Source organism: Silene latifolia, chromosome 3 (assembly GCF_048544455.1).
Source record: "Silene latifolia isolate original U9 population chromosome 3, ASM4854445v1, whole genome shotgun sequence".
NCBI lineage: Eukaryota > Viridiplantae > Streptophyta > Magnoliopsida > Caryophyllales > Caryophyllaceae > Silene > Silene latifolia.
In genome coordinates, this window is record NC_133528.1 from 97,024,698 (window position 1) to 97,040,571 (window position 15,874).

Below are 15,874 nucleotides of genomic sequence, written 5' to 3' on the forward strand. Positions count from 1 at the left end.
CAAACTAAAACTGTGCCAATTCTCAGGATTTTACACACACTCCAAGTAATTTTAATAAATAGAAAACCAGACTGAAATAAAAGAAATCTCAGACAGTTTCCTTAAAAGACTCTTGTGACTGTTTTTGTGATATTTTCTGAACACAAAGGAGGATATAATTATCAAATTTACTCTCAAGCAAGCACAACGATTAAACTTAATAATTTAGGAAGATTAAGACTGAATTGTTCAAGCAAGCACAGAATCAATTCAAGCTTAACCAGACAATGCACTTAAAATAGCTCAAGCAAGCACAGACCTATTCTAAGTAGCACCACAGATCCTTAATCACCTTTTAAGCAAGCACAAGAAGATATTAAGTCTGACTTATAACTAAGACCCAGCAAAGTTAAAAGATTTGCAAATTTTTGAGAGAAATCTCAACGTTTTCATTAATCGAAGTCTGAGTACAACAGACTGAGAAAGGGTCCTTATATAGGCCTTTCTGTGAAGTGTTCAGTACATGATAAACCCTAGACAACTCCATCTAAGGGCCAAGATTAAACTTAGGAAGAAAACAAGAGTAGTGGACTTATTTTACAACGGATACAAAAGAAATTAAGGCAAACTGAACAAGAACAAAAGAGCTGCAGGTTGATAGTGACATGTTGTCTTTGGTTGCTGAAATCTTTGGCTGGTTGTTGTGGGTCAAATGGCTTTGGTGAAGGCATCTTATATGGCTCAAGGCTCTATAAAATGAGTGCTGAACAGGCCAAGTTCTTCTTTGTTGAGAGTTTTCCCTTGTTTGGCAAAAAATGGCAACTTTACTTTATCTGATTTACCCTCCTGCAACTATCTTTTCAGTCTGGATTTTTGTGCAATGCTTTAGGAATTTGGCCTGGCTCCTTAGGATTAATTTGTGACTAGTTGAACAAGGATTCAGCTGGCCAAGGTGGCTGCTGGTGGCTAGCCTGGCTGCTGTTCTTGCGGCCTGGTGAAGTTGGACTGGCAGTTGAGGTTGCTTGAGTGGTGTCACTGGTTTGAATTGTGCCTGTCATAAAAAAGGTGCTGGCCTGGTTATCAGCTCATGCTGCAAGTCTCTCTGGATATGGGGCTGTAAGAAGTAGCTTAGCCCTCTCCTCTAAATCACGCATGCCGGCATCCGTGGACTTAGGCTGAAAGTCCACCACCGTTTCCTTGTTGAAGCTTGACCCCTCTTCAGACCGTCTCAAATAGGAACCATTGATCGACATTGGGTCGTACTTCGGAGCCGGGACTGACCCATCAGTACTCGGGTCTTGCCCTAATATTTTCGGGACTGTCGTACCCCGAAACAAGTGATCCCTCAAGTTATCGGGCATCGGAGGACGAAAAGGCTCACTATCAGCAGCGGTCTTAGTCGATCGACCAGTGATGTCAGTCGATCGACTGAGGTCTACAGTTCCAGAAGCTGCTGTAACCCGCACTTCAGTCGATCGACCGGGTATATCAGTCGATCGACTGATATACCTGGTAGACGCCCTTTTCTTGCTATCTTTCGTTACAGCTTTGTTTCGACTCGGTTCCGCCTTATCTTTTGCAGGGGCATCCTCAATCATAGCAGGCCCCTCCAGGGTAGACTCACTCCTCAAAGTGATGGCATTAAGGGTCTCCTTTTGGTCAGTTTGAGTCGGTAAGTGTCCCGGAGCTCGAGTGGTATTCTTGCTAGCCAATTGAGCAATTTGACTTTCTAGTAATTTCATCCCGGCCTCTCTAGCTTGGGACTCCTTTTGCAGCATATTCTTCAATTTAGCAAACTCGGAATTTTGGGTTTGTTGCTGCTGCGGCACATAGGGAGGTTTTTGATATTGTTGTTGCTTATGAGGAGGCACATAAGTTTGCTGCTGCTGCTGTGGAGGTTGAGTCGGATTTAGGACATTCTGGCTACTCCACCTCAAGTTGGGGTGGACATTCGGCTCATATTAGGTGTTTGTCTGCCTATAATGTTGAAAGGCAGCACAAGATTCAAAGGGACTAGGACAGTTCTCTGACACGTGTCCCTCAGCTCCACACCTTCTGCAGACGAAAGGACCGTCTGAAACAGCATTAACATGGTACATCCCTCCTTTTGAAGTTCCTCCCAACTCATATTTGTCAAACCTTGCAGTGAGAGCTTCTAGTGCGATTCTGAGAAGAAGATTCAAAGCAGACTCTCCTCTGGTTTCCTCTCGAATTCCCATATTGACCTTATGAGTGGCAAAATCATCAATGATCTTCCACCCCTTAGTCTCTCCCATGTTCTCAGCAAATCGGCCATTGGTGCAAAGACATCCAAAATAGCCCCTCGATCGTCATACACCCCGTTATAGAACTGATTGCAAAGACTCCATTTTTCGAACCCATGGTGCGGTATGGTTCGCACCAGCTTCTTGAAACGAACCCATGCTTCATGAAAGTTCTCATCAGGTCCCTGTTTAAAGCTCGTGATCTGAGCTCTAATGGCATTCGTCTTCGAGGCAGAGAAGTATTTCTTGTAGAATGCCAAGGCCAAAGAATTCCAGTCGGTGATCCCATGAGCAGCTCGATCCAGATCTCTATACCACTCCCTCGCAGCATCACGGAGTGAGAAAATGAACATGGTCTCCATTATCTGGTCCTGAGTCACGCCAGTCGGTGGGGGTATAGAGCAGCAATAATCGATAAAAATCTCCATATGCTTGACTGCATCTTCATTTGCAGCTCCCCCGAACTGGTTTCTTTCAACCAAGTTGATATAGGAAGGCTTCGGCTCGAATTTTCTCGCCTCCCCAGGTAGTTCGAATCCTTTGTAGAGATTCGCAGCTGTCGGCTCTGAGTGATTGGCAATAGTTGCTTCTTCGGCCATGTCTGGAGATGTGACAGTCTCAACTGATGAAGTAGAAACTGGAGAACAAGGTGGATCCTCCTCAAACAACTCGTTCTCGTAAAAGCTTGACAGAGTACTCAGCTCTTCCTCTGTCGGTAATACCCTTTGTGATCGTCTCAACTCACGCAAGGATTTCTCGATCTCAGGATTGAACGGTATTAGTTCACCACCCTGTGACCTGCGCATAAGAAGAAACTACAAAAAGAATATAAGAAAAGTTGAAGGAACGGATGTCCCTTAAACTAAGAAAGACTAAATAAAAACAACTAAAAATTAGAACAAATGCCTCTCCGGCAACGGCGCCAAAATTTGATACCCGTCGTTGTGAGTACCAAAAATAAGATTTATAATTTCCTATTAAAACTAACCTAGGCTAGTTGTAACAGGGTCGAACCACAAGGAGGCGAATGTAATTTCTAATTGTCTAATTTAGTCTAAGGTAACGAAAATGGGGGTTGATTTGATTTGGTCTATACTAATAGCAATAAAAGACAACAAACTAAATAAACAGATAAAAGAGATAAAAGAAGGGGTACTAGGATGGTCGGTTCACTATAGTTTCGGCGGCAGCATACTAAACAGGTCTAAATCAAACACATGAGGCGGGAAATAAAGAGGTCCTCTCGGTCCACTCTTAACAAATAGCATCTTTCGATCTCGCTATAGGTCCCTAATATCACTAATACTAACTTTCGTCCTGAAAAGTGACTAACGGTCTAAACTTTACCTATCTTTCGATCTCAGCATAGTTTAGTCATTTTAATTGGTGATCTAACAACTGTCCCTATCTCTCGATCTAATGGGTCAATCATATATTAAGCATTCAACTAGTCGTGTGCACTCGATTCGTCAAATATATCATTTAAATCAATTAAAACGAGGGTAAACCTCACGTGGTCAGTCGATCGACGAGGTATGGCAGTCGATCGACTGACACACGATTCAGGCCGTGTTCTTTCTACGCCGCCTACACTATAATTCCCCTACATCCTAGCACAAATAAATTAGCTACTCATACTAAGAACGATAACGACAATAAAATTAATAAAATAAACAGAAGGATTCATGCTTGAAATAATAGAACAAACGATTAACATAAAACGATGATTACGGTTTCGGGAAACTAACTAGCAATTTCTAAACTATCAACGCAATAAAGATGAACTGGAATAAGAGTAAGTGAATACCGAAATTGCAGAAGGATTGTAACGGAATGATTGAAAGCACAACGAAAATCCAATGCGAAATAGTTTCCCAAACCCTAATTATTTGATAAAACTAAACTGAATGTAAAACAAGGTAAAAACTAGATGATTGTCTCTGTCAACTAGGTTACGTTATATAAGAAAAATACGTAACTATTATTCCAAAACCTAATGTATCATGGGCTTGCTATTCCTCGATCTTTTAATTCTCGTCTGAGTAGCGGTGTGGTCGATCGACTAAGCACGGCGGTCGATCGACTGAGTAGCAGTGTACAGTAGCTTCTGGATCCCGCAAGTTGGTCGATCGACTAAGGGTACTGGTCGATCGACTGCTTTAGCTGGTACTTGACTTCTATAATCTCGTGGATTTGTCTTTTAGGCCTTGAAATGCGCACCAAGCTCGTTCCTTAAGTGAATACTTCACGTCAAATGCAATGCAAGATACTCGGGGACGGATTTAGCTCGATTTCCGTTGAATTCTTCACATTTCTGCAATAATGTACAAAACCCCGAAAGTAGACGGAAATGGGCGAAATGGTAGCTTAAACTAGACAAATGAGCTCTGAAATGCGTGTAAAATGAGGTGTAAAACATCATATAAATGACACGCATCAATGACCATAAAAGAAAGTCCACTTTGTTGATATGAGTAGTACTTCCAATCCCTTTAAGCACTAGTAATTTAAGCCTATCACTGGACCTCTTCAATTAACATGGGGTGTTACAGTGAAACTCAAACTAAAAAATTGTATTGATTTTTCATAATCAAATAGCAATCACTACACGAAAAACAACTTTGGACAACGAAATGAACTAAAAAGGGCAACAACTTTTCTATTAGTTGCACAACAATAGTAACTTGGGCATCAAACCCATTTTCGGAGCTTAAAATATGACTTTGTGCAACAAAATTAATTGATATCTCCCAAATATGTTATTAGGCAATGAATGGTTGAAGTTGTCGCTAATTAGTGCCTGTATGGGCGATAAAGTAATTTAATTATTGGCCTTAATTTGCTGAAAATAAGGCGCAAAATTTGCCTCCTAAATTTACAAGTGAAAAATCAAAAAAAATAAAAAAGGAAACCCTCACTCTCTACGCAACCACAAAAACAAAAGGAAACCGTCATTCACCCTTTAACCACAAAAAGAGAAGTCCGTGTATCCTCTCCGATCACAGATCATCGACATCAATCACGCAACCAATCAAAGATCGTCGGCCACAAAAACCATATATACTCCTCGCATCTACCACATGTGTAGCACCCCGGCCCAAACTGGGTCGGGAGTGGTTACTTATGATAGCTCATCAGGCTGTGTACATGGTCCACAGATCAACACAGGTCCTTTATAGCGCATTTTGTCCTCAGTCATGCTCATCCCGGGAACCTTCCCTAGAGGTCACACATCCTAAGACTACTCACAGCCAAGCACGCTTAACTGTGGAGTTCTTTTACATGGATGACCATAAAAGAAAGTACACTTTGTTGATATGAGTAGTACTTCCATTCCCTTTAAGCGGTTGTCATTTAAGCTTATCTATGAACCTCTTCAATTATAGTGGGAGTGTTACAACAGGTCTCTTCTTTATAATAATAATAATAATAATAATTATTATTATTATTATTATTATTATTATTATTATTATTATCTGTTGTCCAGATCGTCGGCTTTAATTTAGGGGTTTTGAGTCAAATTTGTGCCTTTCTTTTTTACGTCAAGTTTATTTGTTTTCCCAACTTGATTCCATCAAAACTTTACTAGTTGATGGAAGTTGAGTTCTATATGAGTTTTTATGGGTAATTGTTATACTTTTCAATACAACTAAAAACCATTGTCATTAGTCTTGCAATGAAGACGGCGCCGTTTTCTTCATCTTAGGAGTTGCTGCTGATCTAATGTTCCAATATAAGTATTTAAAATTCAAATTTTTTTATTTATTGTTATTATAAATGTTTAATGTTTTGTTATTTGTTATAAAAATTCTTTGTCGTTGTATTTGTGGGAAAGGGCATCGACCTTTGGGCGACGAAGCCACGATGAAATAAATTTCGTTGCACAAGTGCATGGGTGACAAAATGTTTTGTCGCCCAAAACAGTTTTTCTTGAAGTGAATATTTATCTTCATTAAAAATAACTAATAAAAAATATTAATAAATGATTTATAAAAGTTGGCTTTGATTGTACAAATCTTTTAGATCTGTTCCATTTGGCCACTAATATGATCGCACAAGGGTCAAATAGTGACCCTTATAGAGTGACAGAATCCGGCTTAGTGAATACATTAACATTAATGATCATAGAAATTGGATGAAAATCGTACATGACATATAAGTATAAACATTATGTGCGATATAATATATAATTAAGTAAGTTAACGATAAATAATACCGAAAAAACAATGCATGCACAAATTAGCCATCATGAACCATTGGCAACAAATATAAATAGATCATATCCTATGGTCACTCCAATCAACAAACTCTCGTGTATAACTATATAAATAAATAATAAAATAATGATAGAGACAATAAATGTTATGATGCGTTCATGTCAAATGATATAAATCAATAATGATGTCCTCCTTATATATACATGTCAAAACTTTTAAGAAACTATGAATGTACGATATATACATAAATGTAGTAATAAGTAATGATAGAAATTAGAAGTTTTAGATTTATTGTAGTTCTCTTATTTGTATTATAAGTATCCCATCCCAGTTCATATAACTTCTATACATGTAGGAATTCCGATGAAGATCATTCACTATTGCATATCTAAATACATTATTTTATAGAATTAGCAGTTCGTAAAATTTGAATTCCCTAATATTACTCAAAAGTCATTTCCAAAGTTAATTAGACTCTCTAATACCCCTCTAAAAATTCATTTCATAATTTACGGCCTTAAGGTGCTTGATTGCTACAAATGAAACTTAAATGGTTCAATTTCACCATTAAATTAACTTAAGGATGTCATTTGTGATCCAAAAATGATGAGCTCGAGTGTTTAATTTTGAAGATGCAAACGAATTAGGTCAAAGGAAGCTAAACAAGATAACGCTACAGGGAGCTAAGGCCGAATTCAGCAATGAGACGAACTCCGAGGTTGTTTCGGAGTTAAATAAATATTATTTTAGTATTTAAAAGCATAATTTCAGAATAAGTTAATTATTAGTTTATTTCCTGATTTCAGATTACATAATAAGAATAATAAGTCAGTCCTATTACCTTTAGGAAAATCGGATTTTTTTATTTAATTGATCAGTTAGGGCATGTGTTTTTAGGTCTTTTAGTCGGTTTTGTTAAGCCTATATAAGGCGTTGTATTGCTTCATATTATAAGATCGTTGAATTAAGAAAATAAGCAGAAGCGTTTTCCATTTGCAAGTTTTGTAAACAACAGGTTCGACGCGTTCGTTCTGTCCTTGTTATTGTTTAAAGCGCTTTAAAATCACTATTGTTCGATCTATAGGTCTAGATCGCGCAAATATCTCGTTACTATTCACCATTACTGTTCACGTCACTATTCACATCACTTTTCACTGCTCTTTGTTCGTTGTTCGCTGCTGATTGTGCATGGGATCTCTTGTCCAGATCTGGTCAAGGTTTGCTGCTACTGTTCGTGGGTATTCATCTCGTGTTCTTCCATCTCGTTTTCTTATCTTTGTTGCTGCACACACACACACATATAGAAATTGCATCCGGTGAGTCTAGGTATCTTAGGTGAGTCCATCCCGCAATTCTCCACCATTAGATTTCTGATTGAATGAACGACTGAGATTAAATGTAGAGCCAAGTATATAACCCGCGTTATTCAGCAATTACAATCATAATCTACATTCGTTTTTAGTCTCTTCATTCACTCTCTTTCCCTCTCTACGAATTTCTCTGTTTCCTTTCTTCGTTCTCACGTAAACAAAAATCCAGCAAATTCACGCATCAATTCCTATTCCACAATTCTAATTCAACAATTCAATCAACTTTATATCATATTGTTCAATTCAATCAACCTAATTTCGATTTTCAATTCCTTTTCGAATTCAGTCCGCTCATACAATTCCTTTTTGCTTGTTTTTGGTTTTTTGTTGCTGTTATGGATTTCGATTCTACAGAAAACAACATGCGCGTAGGTAATTTCATGAATCCTTTGCTTTTGGGGTTTTCGTTCTTCGTTTTCATGTTTCATTGATGTTAAATTGATGTCGCTATGCAGTTTCTGTCGATGCTTTTTATTCCTACTATTAAGTTTCAGTTATCATTAACAATCGTGCGATAGAGTGTGCAATTCTTTTATTTAAACTCGAGATTACGATTTTTCGGTTATTCGCACCGAATCTGGTTTTTTGCTTGTTCGTATGCAATGTTTTGATTGAATTGATATAGGTATACAAATTAATTGCAATTATGATTTTTAATTTCTCATGCGAGCTTCTCTGACTTGTAATTTGTCTCCTATTTCTAGATTAATTTTTAGACATCAGCTGAATCTTAGGTCAATCAATTTAGAAGAATTTAGATTATATGTATTCTTAGTGTTTTTCAAAGAAAAAAAAAAACAGAGTTCTGACATAGTCACATTCAAATCTTTATTTGCTTTCATGAAAAATGTAGTAATTCTGAGGATTAAATTAACGTTCGTTAAATATTCGTCACCTGTTACTGTAATAGCATTACTATAACATTAACACTTGCTGTCAGCACTGGACTTGAAATAATTGTGGAACAGTGTTACTATATAATCTGTAAGTACCTTCTTTTGCTGAAGTTTTAGCTGAATAATAGTGTTATTTCTCCTTTAAAATTTCAGAGTCTATTATTGTTAATCGAGGCCATATTTTTGTTCTGCTGTCAATTCTTGTGTACTTATATTGTGACAGTAACAGTGTTACTGTAACATTTCTTCCTTTTGTAGTCCTACTCGTCTATTTATATCAATAATACTCCTCTTTTCCCTTTCATATTACAGAGTCCAGTATTGTCAATCCAGTCCATTCTACGCCAATCGCACAACAACACCCCAATGCTCAACCAAATAATTAGCTTGTTTTGTCTCATACATCCAATGGAAGTGAGCAGTGGATTCGTGTAGTTGAGAGCAAGTTCTGACCTATAATTGGTACAATTTTAAGATCACTTGAGGCAGGAATTGAATTTTACGGGATTTATGCACGCACATGTGGTTTACTCCTAGGAAGACACTGCCAAAAAACTTCGAGGTGGTATAGCACAACAACAATTTATAGTTTGCAATTGTCAAGGGTTTAGGGGGAAATAAACAGAAACTGCATTATAGTCCTATCCATGAGCATAATAATGGTGACAACTCTTCCACAGTTGAAACAGTTAAAAGGCGAGTTAAAATCACAAGAATTGGCTGCAGAGCTTACCTTAGATTTGCCCTTCTTAATGGGCTTAAGGGACCTGCTATGATTGATGACTTTTCTGAGTTTTATAACCATCATATCGCCTCTGTTTTTAATCGAGATCTCGAAAAGATTTCGAGATCCCTTGACATATTTCACAAACAACTTATATTGGACAATTCCAAGTTGAACATCGGGGTTGGGAAGACTTTTAGGCAGGTTAAGGAGCTTGTACATGAGTATGAAAATATGGGTGCTGCATTGGCGGACTTTAAAAAATTTCAAAAAGAGATATCAAGTGTTATATAGGAGAAAGAGATGTTGATATTTTCCTTGATCGTCTTGAAAAGCTCAAAACCACCCAACCCCCGATTTACTTTTGCCGATGATGTTGATGCGTGTAACTGTCTCTCGTGGGTTTTTTGGGATGATTCCACATCAATTAGAAACTACTCATTCTTAGGTGATGCTGTGAGCTTTGACCCCACCTATGGCACAAACAAGTATGATATGGGTTTTACACCATTCACGGGTGTTAATCACCACAGAAAGTCAGTCTTTTACGCTGCTTGTTTACTGTTACACGAAGATGAAGAGTCCTTCAACTGGACCTTTCAACATTTCTTGAATGCTATGGGTCAAAAGGAGCCCCAATTACTTATCACGAATCAATGCCCTGGTATAAAAAAGGCTTTCCCCTCTGTCTTCAAGCAAGCTCGACATCGTTATTGCATGAGGCATATAGCGCAATAGATCACAGACAAAGTGGGTTTAGCACTCTGCAAAGACACCGACTTTCTTACTCGCTTCAACACTGTCGTCTGGGACTTTCATTTGGAACCGTTTGAGTTTGAGGAAAACTGGCAGAAACTTATTTCATATTTTCAGCTGGAAGATAATGACTAGTAATCTAAAATGTTCACTTACCGAAACCGTTGAATTCCTACCTACCATTGTGACCTTCCCATGGGCTACATATTAAGAACAACACAGCGATCCGAAAGTGCAAATTCGTTTTTCAAGCGGTATGAGAATCACTTTGGTACACAGGTCGAATATTTGATGAGGTAAACATCTCTGTTCCTTTGGTTACAATTTCTGTAAACAGCTTACCTTACAGTAACACATTTACTGTATCATTGTTACATTATTCATGTGTTGTTGTGCCCTTATCACATTATTACTAGGTTCCAAACTACTATGGATCAGCAACGCTATACACAAAGGTGCGGCGATTATGACAGCGACCACTCATTACTTAACCAAGACACAAACATACATTTAGAAAAATATGGTGCTATTGTATACACACATGCTGTGTTTAAGATGTTCCAAGAGGAAGTAAAGGCTGCTATATTGTTAGGCCTGGAAATCCGCATATATCCCTGAAGCAATGTATCACCTTAACCTGACTATCAGGCTACCAGGGTGTCTGGCTATCAGGACACATGAAGACAGGCGCCATGCCATGGAGAGGACAACGGTCAAAATATCAGGACGACATCAGACCAGGAGCTTATATTACAAGAGGAATATACGCGCAGCATTGAATAGGAAGATCTCGTAATTAATGCAGCAATTAAGGACGTAATATTGAGAATTATTGCGGGTAATTAAGGAGAATATTCTGCATTAATGCCAGGATCAAGCCGCCGTTCAACTAGTGCCTATATAAAGAGCATTTGGAAATCATTTGAGGAGATATATACAAGACGAGAAATAGCAGACAATATTCATATACAAATCTTACATACTTACGTCCCATTGTGCTAAACATATAATACAATAGTGAAATCCTCTCCTGGCTTGGTGCCCGTGGTTTTTTCCCATTTAAGGGTTTTCCACGTACAAAATTCTTTGTCTTGTTATTGTTATTTTTATCATCTTTATATCTTTATATTCTGCCTTGATAATTTGACTAATAAACCATATAGAGCTAGTTAACCCTACCTAAATCAACCCTGACCTGATCTTGCCTTGCGCAAAATCCACACAAAATAATTGGCGCCCACCGTGGGGCATCTAGCTCTTTAAATCCTTTTTTCTCATCTTACAAAAATTCAAAAATCCTACACAAGTGGCCCAACCTACCGTTGAAGAACAATTGAATGCAGCCCTTCAACAAATCGCTGAGTTGGAAAGCTTGAAAGAAAAAGTGGCCCAAACTGACGCAGAGATCCTGCAATTAAGAGAATATGAGTCAGCTCTGAAGCAAAAATTAGAAAAAACCCAAGGAGCAGGCTCTAGATTTCAGCAAGGAACCCCATTTGCATCAATCATCAAAAACATCGATTTCTCCAGTTTCGGGAGCCCAAGTGGTTCTAAATTTATCAATGTTGATGGTGATGATGAACCAAAGAATGACAATGAGAAACTTGTTGAGTCCGCAGCAGCCATCATGATGGCAGTAATTCAGGAGACCAAGAAAATCAATGAGAAATTCGACAAGATACCCGGAGTACCTGCCAGCACGGAAGAAGCTGCCCCTGACAGCTATGCTGATTCGCCTTTCATAGACGAAATAGCAAAAACAGATTTACTCAAGAAGTTTGTGGTCCCATCTATGAAAATCTATGATGGAACCACAGATCCACAAAATCACGTAGCTCTCTACAAGCAAAAAATGATGGCTGCATCTATTCCCAGTGAATTCAGACAAGTTTGCATGTGTAAGGGATTTGGAACGACCCTGACCGACCCTGCTCTACAATGGTACATCAACCTGCCAACTGGGAGCATCCATTCCTTCGCCAACCTGATCAACAACTTCAACCAGCAGTTTGCGAGTAGCAGGGAGTTGGAGAAACGAACCAGTGACCTTTACCTGATTACACAGAAGCCTGATGAAACTCTCAGGACATTCCTTGCGAGATTCAACAAAGAGAAAGTATCTATTCCCAGGTGTGACGTTGGAACAACAGTGGAGGCATTCAGACTGTTGCTACCACACAGTGACTTATACAATGAGCTCACTAAGTATCCCTGCCATACCTTCGAAGATGTCCAGGCCAAGACTCTTGCTTTTATCAGGCTAGAAGAGGACAAGAGCTACAAATTTGGATCACCCAGTGGACCAAAGGATTATGAAAAAAGCAACAGGAAGAGCAACAAAGGAAACAACTACAGACCTATACCATATTCCAGGCCAGACCATTCAGAAGTTAACCTGACACATGAGTATCAAGGTAAGGCTAAAATTTTTCCACCTATTTCTGAGCATAACTTCAGTGTTGATGTTGCAGGATTAATCCAAAGGCTTGACAACATGGGACCAGTAGTCAGATGGCCCAGGAAAACGGAAAATCCTAACCCCAGGAGGGACAATTTCAAATGGTGCGAATTCCACATGGACATTGGACACACGACAGATGACTGTTTCACCCTGAGGAAAGAAGTGGCTTATTTGCTGAAATCTGGATACTTAAAAGATCTGATCAAGACGAAAGGCAGGAATGCGGACTAGGGCAAAGAGAACCAGGAGCATAAGCAGGATCGCAGCCTCCCTCCACCACCTCCAATATATGAAGTTAAATTCATATCCGGTGGATCAAATCGCGACCGACCGATTCAAAGAAGAAAAAGATAGCCAGGACGCCAGGACTGTCTCACCCTGCAAACCAGATCATATCCCAACAATCACTTTCAATGATTGTGACCTGGTAGGTATCCCTGATGTTAATCATGATGGCCTAGTAATTTCTATGCAGATTGGAACCACTACAGTGAGAAGGATTCTGGTAGATCGAGGCAGCTCAGTAAACTTGATCATGCTTGACGTGCTGAAAGCCATGAAAATCAACGAGGACCAAATTACCAAAAAGTCCAGCGTTTTGGTAGGATTCAGTGGAGAAACCAGAAGCACTCTAGGCGAAATCCACCTCCCAACCTATGTTGAAGGAGTCTCATCTTACGAGAAATTTGGAGTCCTTGATTGCATGTCGTCTTACAACGCAATCTTGGGTAGACCCTGGATTCATAATGTCAAGGCCGTGCCATCAACCTAACACTAGTGTATCAAGATATCAACAGACTGGAGCATAGCCACAGTCAAATGGGATCACAAGACAGCCTAGGAATCCTACACAACAGCCTTAAAACCTTCCAAGGCAGGTAAGTCCCTTGTATAGCAATTACAGTCCCCTATCAGGAGCACTTATGTAGCACCTCCCAGAATGGAAACAGATCAGGTAATTCTGGACCCTAAGTACCCTGACAGGTATGTTTTAGTAGGATCTGACGCCCCAGATAGTGTCAGGCTCGAACTGGTAAAGTTTCTTAAAAATAAATCATCTTGGTTTGCTTGGTCACATTTTGATATGACTGGAATTAATGCTGATATAATTACGTATAAACTCAATATTGACCCATCTTTTAAGCCTGTACAACAGAAAAGACGAAAATTTGCAGCTGAAAGAAATGCCATAATTAACGAAGAAGTGGAAAAACTCTTGGATATGGGAATGATCAGGGAAGTAATGTACCTTGAGTGGCTGGCTAATGTAGTTGTTGTGCAGAAAAAGAATGGAAAGTGGAGAGTCTGTGTAGACTACACTGACCTAAACAAAGCCTGTCCCAAAGATCCATTTTCTTTACCACATATTGATGCCATGGTAGACGCCACAGCAGGCCATGAGATGCTGACATTCATGGATGCTTCCAGTGGATTCAATCAAATAAAGATGCACAATGCTGACCAGGAGAGTACTGCATTCATTATAGACCGAGGCATATACTGTTACACTGCCATGCCTTTCGGCCTGAAGAATGCAGGGGCAACGAACCAGCGCCTGGTCAACATGATGTTTAAAGACAAAATAGGTGATATCATGGAAGTATACATAGACGACATGGTGGTAAAATCCAAAAATGCAGAAGATCATGTGAAGCATTTAGAAATAACATTTGAAATATTGGAGAAATACAACATGAAGCTCAACCCTGCAAAATGCCACTTTGGAGTCTCTGCAGGAAAGTTCCTAGGATACATGGTCACGAAGAGAGGCATAGAAGCCAGCCCCGAACAGATAAAAGCTATCCTGGAATTACAGTCACCCAAATCTGTCAAAGATATCCAAAAACTGACAGGCCGGGTTGATGCCCTGAACCGTTTCATATCGAGGTGCTCTGAAAGGTTCAAAACATTTTACAACCTCCTAAGAAAGAATAAACAGTTTCAGTGGACGAATGAACACGAGACAACCTTTCAAGATTTAAAATCATACCTATCATCTCCACCCTTACTGGCTAAACCAGAGAAGGGAGAACCCCTGTCACTATACTTATCCGTCACTGACACAACAGTCAGCGCAGTCCTAGTAAAAGAACAGGATGGCCAACAACACCCGGTTTATTATGTAAGTAAAAGCCTGCTGGATGCTGACATGAGGTATGGATTACTTGAGAAATATGTTTTAGTTTTGATTATGTCATGTACTAAATTACGACCTTATTTTGAAAGCCATCCCATTACAGTCAGGACCAACTTACCCATAAAATCTGTCCTACGTAAACCTGAATTATCAGGCAGGATGGCCAAATGGTCAGTTCAGATTAGCACATACGATATCTCTTTTGAACCCAGGGCAGCGATCAAATCGCAGGCTCTAGCAGACTTTGTGGCTGACTTTAGCCCTAACCTGGAACCTGACATGAAAGAAGAGGTCAACCAATTAGAAAATAAAACCCCAGACCAAGAATGGACCTTGTTCATAGATGGGGCATCCAATGCTAGGGGGACAGGATTAGGATTAGTGCTTAAATCACCACAGGGAGATATGATAGCACATGCTATAAGCTGTGAATTCAAAGCTACAAACAATGAAGCGGAATATGAAGCTCTAATAGCAGGCTTAAAGGTATGTCTAGACCTCGTGGTTCAAAACCTAAAGGTAAAAACTGATTCACTTCTAATTGCTAATCAAATAAAGGGAATTTATACGGCTAAGGATGGAAAAATGATTTCATATTTAGAATACGCTAAAAATCTTACCGCCAAATTTGCTTTATTTGATAGATCAAATATCAAGAGACCTGAACACGCAGGCTGACGCTTTGGCTAGCCTACGTTCAAATTTTACCCCTACAGTTTTTGACAAAATACCAATTGTTCATTTATTAGAGCCTACCATCAGCAAACCTGAACAAGTCAACCCTATCAATCAGGATAGTAATTCTTGGACCAAACCCTATTATGATTGGTTTCTCCGAGGAATACTACTCCAGGGAAGACACGAAGCAAGGGCTTTTAAAATTAGAGCTTCAGCTTATGCTATTATCAATAACACTTTATCCAAGAGATCGCATGCTGGACCATACCTGAGATGCTTGTAGCCTGACGAAGCCAAACTAGTACTTCAAGAAATACACGATGGACACTGTGTTAACCACAAAGGAGAAAAAAGCCTGGCAAGTAAAGTACTCAGGACAGGCTATTAATGGC

At 39.2% G+C, this 15,874-nt stretch overlaps 1 non-coding gene across 1 annotated transcript; it reads left to right on the forward strand.

Annotated features, from left to right (window-relative positions):
- Window positions 1-2,354: 2,354 nt before the first annotated feature.
- On the forward strand, window positions 2,355-2,461 carry LOC141650231 (small nucleolar RNA R71). The gene has a single exon (XR_012546276.1). It is a non-coding gene; the product is annotated as a small nucleolar RNA R71 (small nucleolar RNA).
- Window positions 2,462-15,874: the final 13,413 nt, after the last annotated feature.